At 35.6% G+C, this 13236-nt stretch overlaps 1 protein-coding gene across 9 annotated transcripts in view; it reads right to left on the bottom strand.

Annotated features, from left to right (window-relative positions):
- The window catches only part of PPARA (peroxisome proliferator activated receptor alpha), a 43933-nt gene that overhangs the window by 20962 nt on the left and 9735 nt on the right, over positions 1–13236 (bottom strand). The window lies entirely within an intron of this gene.

Here is a 13236-nt window from a genome sequence, read left to right as displayed (position 1 = left end):
AACTAATACTAGCGTTATACTCAGTATGTGAATGAACACATACTGTTGCAGTCTTGTCCATGCAATGAATACGCACAGGCAGTGAGAGAAACTGTTACTGTGGTTACCGCTCAACGCTGGCCTTTGCAAAGAACACGTGTTCACTGCAGTTTATTGTGAAGCTTGAAACTGCCAATAACTGGCTATGTGGGGATATACAAATGCTGATTTTACAATAAAAGTGCTACGTTATGATGGCGGGGGGGGGGAGAGGGGGGGAATGTTCCTTGATGTTATTTCAAATACCAACTAGTTTGATTCCTATGACTCTAAACATTTTATATTAAGAAATCAATTCTTTTCTTTGATAATCTGTGACAGATTCATCCTATGAAAATCAGGCATTTATTCCAGGAAAAAACCCGTATTTTTTTGGCTATGTAATTGACCAAAAGGGTATGGTTAAAAGTAAGACAAAGTGCTGACTACTGCTTTACATGCTAATGACAAAAGACAGCCATCACTTGTATTCAGTTATATAAAAAAAAATTTCAAAGTGTTTTGAAGCAAGATATCGACAATCAAGCCTTTTATCCCCAGGCTCATGGCAAAAGTCTGCCTTCAACTGTATTTCCATAACTTTACAAGTTATTACACAGATGTAACTGAGGGCAGAATGACCGACTAAAGAAGACTAAAGGTTATGCTTGTAACAACCTGCAATGTGCACAGAGTTTTTAAATGATTTATTTTTCAGGTGCACTTACCAGTGCACACTCCTTTCTGCTATTTCATGGAAAACCAATGGTTTTCCTGTAGTGTTTTCCAAAGTGTTCATTACATGACCATGAGGCAAAACAAACAATTTAAAAAAAATCTGTATTACATAAGGCTTTCTATTCCACAATTTGCATCCTTCCAGCTAATCAATGTTATTTAAAGTATATACATTAGACTTGGCAAAACTTTCCTTTGATTTTCAGAGTACCCAAATTTTTTAATTGCGATACCAAATGGCTATAGTAGTACATCCTATGTACTCATTATTCATTTTTAGCCAAGTGAATAGACATAGAAATGTTAACCCCTTCAGGTACAAGGGGAGATTGAAATTGTAGGGTAATCATAAACTCTGATGGTCAGAACAAAACAATATGTTTTCTATCCTTGGGCAATTTATTACAGCTCTGTGCATCATTGTACCTGTTTTCGAAAGAAACTATGTTGAGGCTAAAAAAAGAGTTTACTTAACAGTGCCTAGTTAGATTCTCTTCCCTGCAATTCATGAAAATCATAGTTACAGTATTTAGCTTGTGGCACATTTTTTCCAACCCAAATACCATTGTAAAGCAAAGATACAGATTTTTTCTTCCTCAGTGTAATAGTTTACCGTGTACCTGGAAGGATAGAACTAAAGGAGTAGCAGACACAAACACATAGCAAAATCCAGAGCTTCTACTCATTTTACTCAATTTGCATGCTAAAATTGAGTTCTTTATAAAGTGAAACACTGAAGGTTTCAGGATCTGTCCAGCATAACTGAGATGGCAGAGTTTTCAGAAGGTTCATTGTATTTTGACTATTAAAACTAAGCCAAACATAATAGACAGTTCTGAAGGCTGAAGACTGAAAGGAATCACAAATTGTAAGAACCATAATCTCTAAATATCTGATGTTATAAACCAAACAAGATAGAATTCCACTCTCCCTTCTTGAGTAGGAAAAAAAAAAAAGATGCTGTCACTATTAGTAACTTGCCATCTCATACTACAAGGACCCTTAGTAAAGATCTGTTTGCCCAATTTCTTTGAAACAGGATAGTTTTAACTAGAAAAGGAAAATATGTTCTATATCACATGGTGTAGCAAATAAGAATATCTAGGAGACTAAGAATGGGAATTCATCCACTATTTCTAACACCAGTTACAGACAACAGGTATGTTACTGTTGATTTGACTTGGATGTGTCACATTGCTACTCTACCACTATGCACAGCTTGGCTGTATTTAAAAATAACAGTCAAATTAAGTTATCCAATTTAATATATTAAATACTTATTAGGACATTGTGCCAGATTGCCAGCACTGTAATAGAATATTTATAAGCCATATAAGAGTTTTCCTGCACATCTCAACGTCTTTCTGAAGGGATCAATTGAAAGGCTGGTGCAGCTTTTATTTTAAGAGCATCCAAGCAACACTGATTGTGATGCCTATTTATTTTACAACATAACAGAACATTATATTGGAAAACTGAAACAAAATAATCTATTTCACATAGAGGACTGAAGTGTAATTGCTACCAGTTATAGTCCCTACAGAATTTCCAAATCTGAAACTATTTAGTAATATAAACTCCAATTGTCACCTTCTTTTAAAGCTCAACAGTTGTCCTGTCTCCCAGAACCACCTTCATTTCTCTTATAAATCCTACCGGCTTGTAACCTCACAAAGTATTAAGAAATATCTACATTTGATACTCATAAGCCTGTCAGAAGACATAAAATAGAAATTAAAATGATTGTCACACACATGACCATAATTAATGAAGGAAAAAAAAAATCAGAAATTGTACGTATGAGGACTCTAAATAAAACACTACTTTAAAAAAAAAAAATCAGCCTAATGCTTTAGGAATGTATGGTCACACACCAAAGGATATTGGCACAGATTATTGTAGATTATCTGACAAGCATTTTATTGCTAAACCATCTGCACGTATTCAGAATAATGCTTCCAGTCTTATGAAGAGTAAAGCTTGCAGAGTAATTTTGCAGATGCAGAGTGCCTTACAAAACATTACTTTCACAAAGTATGAAAGACAAAGAATCAACTGCAAACATTTCTGGTTAACATCATAAGTTGTTCTCTGCCAGTACTTTCAATCTTGAATATCTTTGTACAATTTCTCTGTTGAGGCAGCATGAACCAGCTCAGTAACACCTGGAACTAACTGCTGTTTGCTGTTAGTTAACTAACAGAGTCCAAAATATGACATTATGCACCTGATCTCCCCGATATAACTGGAAGATAATATACTCCAGCTGAGAAATGAGACATCACTTTTATGTATTTTATTTGTGAAAACGAAGTTAAATTGCTACCCCTGTGACATGGCTGTTTTGCAGTGAGGGAAAAGAGTAAAGAAACCTTGACGTAAGTTGTTTTTGTAATGATAGCCGAGAATAATAACAACTGTTCTCAGGCAATCCAAAGGAGACTACCAAATCTGTCTCCCTAAGGAGCCATCAGCAAAAAAAGGAAGAAAGGAATGGCAGAGCATATGATCAGCACTGCTCCTCCAGTGTGCTCTTCATGAAGCTCTCCCAGGCTACAACAGTTGTTCGTGGCACAGAAACATTATATTCCTCTGCAGATATGTAGCAAGAGTACTCTGCCCCAGGATAGCTGGGGAGGTTCCAGGAGGCACTAAGCTCCTTGTACCCAACGTTCCTTCAAGTTCCCTACTGAATCACGTACATCTCTCCAAGTATGACTTCTTCGTCCAGCACAAGTATTTTTGAAAGGTTAAGTGAACACTGAAGTCTACCTTGAAACAAAATAGGCATTATTTGACAGGAAAACAAAGGAAAGGCTTGATAGCTGAACTCTGAACATGGCAACAGCTCTTTCAGCAGCGCGCTTGGTACTGCCCGAATTGCACCATACTTTTCCACATTTACAGTAAATATTTAAAATTCAGCAGTCTTTTTAGCTGAATTTATATGAGAACAACCTAACAGCTAGTAAAACATAAATGAACTGCTTATTGTTTTAACTATTAAAAACTAAAAAGTACATACCCTTTTGTACTTTCAAACACTACTAGTAAATTACAGCTGCTTAATTGTTACGGCTCTTGTAAATTATTAACTAGCTATCTTAGCAAGCATAGCCATAACATAACCATTTCTGAAGACTGCCAAAATATACTAATATTTTCATTACTGAAAAAGTTATAATTAATTTTTTTCATAAGCACAGAAAACCTTTATGTAAAATGTCTAGTATTCATGCAATAAACCATTTGCCTTCTGTCTTCTCTGTATTTTGTGCATGTTTACACATGTGTATGCTTTCATTGGCAGGTTTCACTTAATATGCATTGATCCTTATTTCTATAAAAATAAAGCTTCTAAAATAAAAAGGGTAATGAGTATGAAGTTGATTTAAGCAGCATTCACAGAGAGTATTTTGCTTTACAAAAAAAGCTGTACATGTTACAACAGTAGATGTGGTAGCTGCAGTGTGATGATTCCACACAAGCATCTGTATAAGTCAACATTTCTTTTTACTCTTAAGACTTTAGAAAAATTCTGTGCCACAAAAACACTGGCAGAGGATTTTCTCAGTTTCCCATAGCCTCCATACCCCCTTTCCTATACCCACATACAAACACACACAAAGTAAACTGAAAACAAGAGATTATGACATAAAAAAATAAGAACACAATTTCATGAAATTATGGTTTTAAGGATAAGCAGATTTTACTGGTGCTCTCTCACAGCCTGTTATCTCTGAAATATGTCTATTTTCAGAAGAAGTCCTCCTTCCCCACCACCACACTGCAAATACCCAATGAGTAACTTACCTATAAAATTGGAACAGGTCTTAAAGAAATCAGAGTCAGATTTTCAAAGAAAAATACCTAATCATGCAGCGATCGGTTATTTGCTTCATTTTTGGAAAGGGATGGTGGGAGACTAAACCCCTGGCCCTTCCACATTTAATACTTGCCACAGTAGGGATAATCCCTGTAAGGAAACAGGTCTCTCAGATGCAAAGGTTTCTGAGAAGCAGTAACAAAGTCTGGATTTACTGCATAAACAAATTGATCGTGTAAAGGGCTTGCTTGCAAATATCAAGGTTAAAGTTGAAACAATCATTACCTCTAGGTCACTTGGAGAATGTTGTGGCTGAACACAGCACATTTAAAACTAGTGGCTGCAGTAGGTACTTTTGGAAAACTTACGTGAATAGGAAGAGCCTGAGGTATGTAAGCTACTGGATATTTCCAATATCCTGATTCAACACACAAAAAACAACCGAAAATAACTGAAAATAAAATTTCGCACCTAAAGTATGAAGTCCAGTCTCCTATCTGGGAAAGGATGCATATTTTCTCCTCTATCCTGTTACATTTGATTCAGTTTTCATACTTTGTAACCTTACATACTAGTAATATTTTATAATTTACAAAGTATTAAGAACCTAAGACAAAGAGAATTTACTATGCATGAGATGAAAAATTTCCACAAGCCACCTCTTCATCAAGACTACCAGTTATACCTCCCCCCCAAAAAAAACCCAGAATTGTATTTTTTCACTCTACACAGTTGTACTCCAAGATATCACACTCAACTTATAAGCATCCTTGCCTTTAAAACAAATCAAAATTCACATACCCTGATTTTGAAAAATGATACTAAAGTTGCAAAGTTAAGCTCTTAGAAGTTACGTAATGAAAAATTCTATGCAACTTTGATTATGCTACCTTATTTTTTATGCACTATGGTAGAATGTACCTACATATTGCACAATGTTCTTCTTTCTCCAAATCACTCCCCTTATAATTGGGCAGTGCATTAAACAGAAGTGGAATTACACAGCTTGTAAGGCAACCTAGTCTATATTAGTCTGCAGCAGGAAAAAAGCTGTTAATTTATTGGTTGATCAAAAAGGAAGACCATTCTTTGCCTAAGAAAAAAGGGAGAAAAGACAGATCAGAGAAAGAAGATTGTAAGCACTTGCGGAACTGGAGGAACACTAGAGAGTTTCTTGAAGGAAGACTACAGGCCACAGAGGCAAGTCTACTGGCTTCAGCAGAGTGGGGACCATGTTGAGTTTTACTTTCCTCCCCTGAACGCATTTCTCTAATTGCATCAGAAGATGCAGAGATAACACACTTATAATCTCACATGGGAAGAGCTGATAAAGCTTTGAAACTGCAAATATTTTGCTGATTGATATTAAAAGTGGTAAAAACAATATGGGAATATTTTTTTTGTTTTTATATTACTCGGCCAAACCCAAGCAGAACTTACTGAGTCAGGCAGCAGCATTTCTTTGGTCCCAGGATTTTCTGTCCCGTTGGATTTTAAAAGACATGATCCAAAAAGAGAGAGGAAAGGCAAGATTTTCTTACTGAAAATTAACAATTTTTATCAACTTTTCTGTACAAGTAATTAGCCAACACCATAAACAAGTACTTTTAAAGACAGGACTAAAACAGATGAATTGACATGCTGTACAAGTCAGCAATAAGAAGATGCACATAAGAGCAGTGTTGATTAATGACAGGTCAGGCACGAACAGTACCACATGAGCGACTGACTTTGTATGTTACACTAAGCAGAGGTATTCTTCAACTAGATGTACTCTGTCAGACGGTCAGGAGCATATACGATTCTTCTACGTTGCAGCTCCTATTAGCCCACCACGAGTTGAAGCAAATGTAATAAGGTCAACGTGGCGTATTTAGGCAAAGTGTTGAGATTTTAAAATTAGGTTTATTTTGTGGCATATGCAGAACAGGTGTTTTCCAGCTATATAGAAACGTATAATGCTGTTGCCAGAAACTCTTGTATCATGCAATATACATGATATTTAGCATGCAGGTTGCCACTAGTTTAACAAAAATCTCAGTTCTTAGGATATCACTGTTTTGTTAGTTGTTCAGTTATTTTTACTTTGAAAAAATAAGGAAATGACTTAATAAGATTATAAAATGTAATTTACAAGTCAGTGCTACAAATCCGCGCTTTTCCCGGTGCAAACCACTTTTAAAAGTAAGAACGTATGTAAGGCGATACTAACATAAGCAACACCTGTCATGTGGCAAGAAGAGTATTACCAACAATAAAACATAACATCAGGATACAAATTCTGCAGAGAAAACAAACCAGGGTTGTCAAAGAGGAGGTAGCCATACTAAACATGAAAGATTCTTTACATAATCAAATGCAGAGCAGCATAACACAGAATCTGTATTAATAGAAATTTAAGGCTCTAGGAACATCTGTTTAACACTTATGTCCCTCCCAAGCAAAAATCTAAAACCTCAATCTGTATGGTTATCAAAACACTCAGTTAAAGGCAAGACATACAAAATCATCTTGGATTGCTAGACAAAATGCCACCGTATCTCCTTATGAAAGAGAACTTTGAACTGCTTATAACTGCAGTATATGCAAAGACACAGTTAAAAATTTAGTGTTTGCAACAATATCAGAACCTACAAAGACCAAAAAGCCCAAAATACTTACTGAAATGATTGCTTAACACTGCTCAGCTACAAAAATTTGGGCAGACCCTACACAGCAACAGACAGAAAAAGACAGGAAAAAAGCAACTAATCAGCCAAGGAAGGTGGGGAAAGCACAGCCTGAAAAAATACAGAGAACAATGACATAATCACTAACAGTCACTATTCAACTACTTTGCAGTTACTGAGCCAGCTTCAATCCCTGCTGGCATCTCCCTGTAGCTTCTTTCCAAGATTTAGTGGCACAGGGTAGAAGCTGCTTCGTGGGTCCTGACTCTCTGAAATAGAATCTCATTGCTTGGAATACATTAAAGAAAGATAAATGTCTCTGAACAGGGCTACGCATCCCCCTTTTAAATGCAATGTTTCTGCTTTAAAGCTACTCAGCTGCTTTATATACCTTCAGGACTATAGAGACACGATTACCTCCAATGTTTTCTTTCAATGATGTAACGCATTCATTATACTCTAAATAGTTTTTAAAATTGTTTGTTTTGCCAAGATTACTGTTTAAGAAGTAACTAATAACAGGACAGCAACAAAACTATTCAGGAGATAATTAAACTATTTATCTCAAATATCATACCCTCTCACTTTCACGCAACAGATGCAATTACTAATGGAGAAAAAAATTACAAAGTGGAAACTAATTCTCAGCAAACAGACACAAGAAGGGTATTCATCTCACCTAATGTCAAGCACCTCACTTACCTGTCTGGGTTGAGCAGAACTCAATGGACTTTCCAGAGCCACGACTGATCTTTGAGGCCATGATTACAAATTAAAAAGCAGTACTTTTCAATCAGATCGCTTCCCTGATCCAGTTCACTGCAAAGTGTTACAAATATTTATGCTGGCTCAATGGAGGGAGCAGAAATAAGCAGTTGGGGAGAGGGATACATGTGCTGCACGGTCAACAAATAAATGTGCAGCCTGAATCTCCTCTGAAGAATCCAGTGATTGTACCAACAGGCTGGACTTGTAAACCAGGCACTTGTGTTGCCTGAAGCAAAGCAGCCATGTCTCTTAAGTCTCTGATGAGAGCTGAAAAGTGCTCTACAGATCAGACAGCATCATTTTTTGATAAGGCCATGGAACTGTCATATAGGCTGCAGAGATCATGCACATCCCACAGTTATTAATCATCCTTCCAGCAGTAAAACTCGCACAAAAATCCAGTAAATGGAAGACACAGACATTTACTCCGAGTTGAAACAACATGCTCCAATAAATAAATAAAATAGTAATTCCAGTGCTGAAAACTCAAGCTGAGAGTAGAATCTATCTCAAATACTTCAGCTGCTTGTAAAGGATAAAACAACATCCTAGCATCAAATGGCTTTCTAATGGGAAATTTTATATTCAAAAGCCCCTCAAGAACTTGGTAACTAGGAACTCAGTTGAGAATGCTTCACATTTACATACAAGACTTTTACACTGATTTTATATTAGACCAGAAAATATATGTCATCGTATTTGATCCACAACATTAGACTAGTCAACCTCTAGCAGACAGAGCTCAACTTAAGATGTAAATACCACAGTTCTAGGTTATCAGTACAATGAGATCTGAAGCCCGTCTTTAAATTAGCCACTGCTAACCCCTTGAACAACAGGAGCCAGATTTGACTTGATCAGCAATGGGACATAAATGTTTTGCAACCTTTGCCTTCAGGCTCCAGAGACAAGACTTACAGGTCTATCATCTCAAGTTTACATCTATCTATTTTTTTCTCCTCTAAATGTGAGTTTTCATATCCAAAAAGTGAATACTTCGGTGGTTTCTGTAATTGGGAATAGGAAGACCTGACCTTTCTTTCTAGTGAAAGCTGAACTGAAACTAAAGTCTAAAGTAGCTATATGTCAAAGTAAAGCTTTCAAATCTCTCTTTAAATCTATGTCAACTGAATCCTTTAAATTCTTTTAAGAGTTCACTAGTCAGGACTTCAGTATCAGTCAATAGTAATACTAGTTAACAAACTATATAATACTATATTGGGATTATTGGTAATCTATAATGCTCTCCTTCACTTTACTATTTTCTTCAAGAAGTGTTTTTGGTGGGGTCTTTTCTTTGTGGGTTTTTTTGTTTGGTTGGTTGGTTTGGTTTTTTTGAGGTTCTGGGATTTGTTTGTTGGGTTTTTTTTTTTAACTACATTATAATCCAGTCTGATGTCTAGATGATTCCTGACTCTAAACCAAGCAAGCACTGTCAAAGACTTAAATGGAAAACTTTGTGTTAAAGTCTTCAGTCTCGCTTCAACTTTTATTGTCAAGATGCCTAGAAATCCTGAAAAACTGGCAATTTGTAATTTTTTTTTCCTTTCTCTATTTATCCTGTCTCTGTTTCCACTTTTATAGTAAATAATAAGCTCTGACACGTGGTTGAGAATTGACTACAAGCTTAATCTATAGAATAAACATACAACTATTAACATGACATTTAAAAAAAAAAATTAGCCTGGACAGCAGTATGAGGGAAGTTTATTCAATCTATTACGTTAGTTATTAATGCATGTAAAGCAAATATTCAGATTAGAGTTAATAATACCCAGCGTTTTTGAGGCATGACCATTGAAGCAAGTATATTTTATTAACAAGAGATTCAAAAAAACAATAGGTCTTTTTTTTCTGCAAGAAACTTAGCCATGGCAGTATGTTAGTAACCACTATGTTACAGAGTACCCTGTGTTCTCTGATGTGGGCTCTCTTGCAAGTCCAAATACAGTTCCACAAGTACTACTTACAGCTCACCACAGTTTCTAATAAAAACCCCACTTCACTGTTATATATACCTTTATGCTTGCAACACATTCTCCCTTTTTCTCTTCCTCTCTCCAAAGAATCTCCAGGTTTTGCGTTTCAATGTCAGTGTCTCTTCAAGTCACTGTTATATTCTACTCAAATTATTCCATACTTGAGCAAGATTCAAATGATTACACATTAATCATAGCAGCCATAGCAACTTGCTTCAAACTTCTACAGATTCTAAATCATTCATGACAAGATCTTGTAGGCAATGAAGCTAAAAGAATATAGTGTTTAGCTCACAGATGCTCCATGTGTTTGCTGGACACTTATATGTGAAGACCACAACTACCGAGAAACAAAAGATTTGATGCATCATTTAAGAGGCTGTTTTCTTTACATGTACATTAAAAGCAAGGATTTGATTTACGATTGATATTTGAACCAATGCAAGGTCACATTCGGACAAACACGACATTTATGTATTTGCTATTTGATCCAAGACCCAAGGTCACGTTCACACAAATGTGTCATCTGAGTATTTGCTATATTTTTATTACTGCGTTAATGAACTTAAAGCTCTCTTACCTTCCCCATGTGTCCCAAAACTCCTTACCCATTTATTTGGAAGTCATCTGTTTTTTCTAAGTTTTGCAATACTGTACAAATGTCTTACAAGCTAATTACATAAGCCAAGATTTTGAATTGATTAACAGTTCGGGATACCTTGACTTCAGAAATCAGTGCTCAGATTGAGGCTAAATCTGGTTGCACGGTATGCCCAGAATTAAGAGAATTTTTAAAAAAGGAACAAACCAAAAATCCCACAAAAACTATGTCTTATGAACTGCATGCACATATTAGATGTCCTAAACCATTATTCTTTTTTTTCTAAAAATATGTAAAAATAAGTTTGAGTGGTGAAGTCAAAGTTGATTCCGACGTGTACAGCATTTACAAACAGCCTACACATCTGTCCTAACATGCTGCTTACTGGAAACTAGATCCTCAAGACTAAATTGGAATGTTGCAATTGTTTCCTTACACATGTGATCACGGCATCTCAGATTATGCAAAGTGTGTTCTCAACAATTTTCTAACTATACCCTGATATTGTACAGAGACTTCATTTGTTGAAGGATAAAGATATCTAAGGGTAAGAGGCAAATACAAATTGCATTTTAGTGTGGTGACTAAATGATTATCTCCAATATAATCAATTTTTGAAGTAAATAAAATGTAAACCCCTTGCTAAGTCTCCTGCAGTGTACATTTTCACTACATATGGTAAAAATAAACTTCAGAGGGTAACAAATTAAAGACATCTGTGCAACTAAAATTGTCAATTAAAATTATAATCTAATACATACAGAGGCAGTGCCAGGCAAAATTTTTGGCCATTTTCCATTAAACTTATTGACTGTGCTATTACATAAACCTCTCTAACTCAGAAGTTTTACTTGCTCACATGCTTGATAAAAAAAAAAAAAAACACAACCAAAAAAAAACAAAGGAAAAAAACCCCACAACATACGTGGCTCTTCTATCCAAAAAGACATCATAACTTTTACAAGCAAAGCTATCTAGTAACTCTTACTAACAAATGTGAAATTTTAGACTATATTTATGAAAAGAAATAAAAACCAATTGCCACTAATTTACAGAGTCAAGCAAAGACTTTGATGTACTTTCTAAAACTCTGATACTTTCAACAATCTTTAGGGTTCATGTATATGTATGGATACCTTAAAATGTGTTCTTATAAACCAGGATATAAGAAGCTCTTTTGGTTTATATCCACAGACTTTTATGTGTGATAGCAATTGGTATACATTGTCGATAATTCCTTATTGGCAGGACTGGTAGTAACATATTCTTTAGAACGTAAAATCCTTGCTGCGTTATAAATAAAAATACCTGCCTTAAGTTTAAATTTATAGTAAAATGAAGGATAAGAAATAATTAACTAATCTTTTGTTCTGTGAGCATATTTATTATTCCCGTATGATTTCAACCTTGCTTACTCTTCGACAGAAGAGCAAATGTGACATAAATACTGTGACGTAAATACTTCAACTGAATACAAACTAATTCAAGGCCACATATTATATATAATAATAATGTATTATTATTCTGCCACATAATCTAATATTTTATGGATACCAAGTAGTTGTGAGTCTGTTGACTGGTAATGAAATTTTTGAAGTTGTATATAATTTTGTGAGTTTAAACAATAAAAGCTTGAGAGCATTAAGTTGTGATAGTACACAAATTTGAAAGGTAGAATTCATATACGTTTTCACTATTATCAGCATTAAAACACTGGGAAACGGGCAACTTTGGGGAGAAGAAATAAAAGCCCTTTAATTTCTATTTGCTCCCAAAGACATAAGATTTTCATACATTGTCACCCCACGTTGTCCTATCATGTCTCCCTGCTCTTTTCCCTTCTCACTACACTTACAGTTCCCCCTCCCCACACAACGTCCCTGAACTACTGACTATGCAAACAGCAAACATGCTGTAGCTGGTTCAGAGCTACATGTTGCAACTGGCTCGCTGGTGCTCCTATGCTGATTGGCAATTGACAGGCCAAACAGAACAGATAATTGTTGAATTCATATTGCATCATTTCCGCAGTAGGGTCAACAATGTGTTCTCCTTTCTTCTTTCCAGTTACCGACTTTCATAAAAATTACAGAACTTTAATGCCATTGCAACCGCTGCTACTCTGTCAAATTTGACATGGCTTGCAGGTTCAAAGCCATTGAGTGGGGGGAGAGGACAGCAGACCCTACTGCATATACCTGACTTTCTTAGGTAACTAGACTAAAAAAGAAGAGAAGACAATCCTGAAAACAGTTTTCAGTATAGCCGTTTTGAGGCATAACTCTCTTCCAAGACAGATCTGGACTTTTGCTCCCTCTTTTTTTTTTTTTTTGGTGTTTTTTTTTTTGTTTTTTCCCCAGTTCGCGTTCAGTATTTGTTTTATATTTACTAAGGTTTGTAGAACACACAAACAGTACAATGGGTACCTGAAGTTATGTCAGTACTTGAGTATTCTACAATTTTCCAAGGTCTCTCACTTTGACTCCTAATCGCATACTTTATTAAGAAAGGCTGTCCTTGAAATAGTGGTTAAATATTCACTTTGGCTGAGGATTTCTGACCTGTGGGCAAAAATACTAGTTCTTACAGACATCTTATTGGCAACATTCTTCCTGAATAAAGAGCTATTGTTTTGGA

The sequence above is a fragment of the Calonectris borealis genome, chromosome 1, assembly GCF_964195595.1.
Source record: "Calonectris borealis chromosome 1, bCalBor7.hap1.2, whole genome shotgun sequence".
Lineage (NCBI taxonomy): Eukaryota > Metazoa > Chordata > Aves > Procellariiformes > Procellariidae > Calonectris > Calonectris borealis.
Note: the sequence above shows the minus strand (reverse complement) of the source record. Positions and strands in the feature narration are given on the sequence as shown.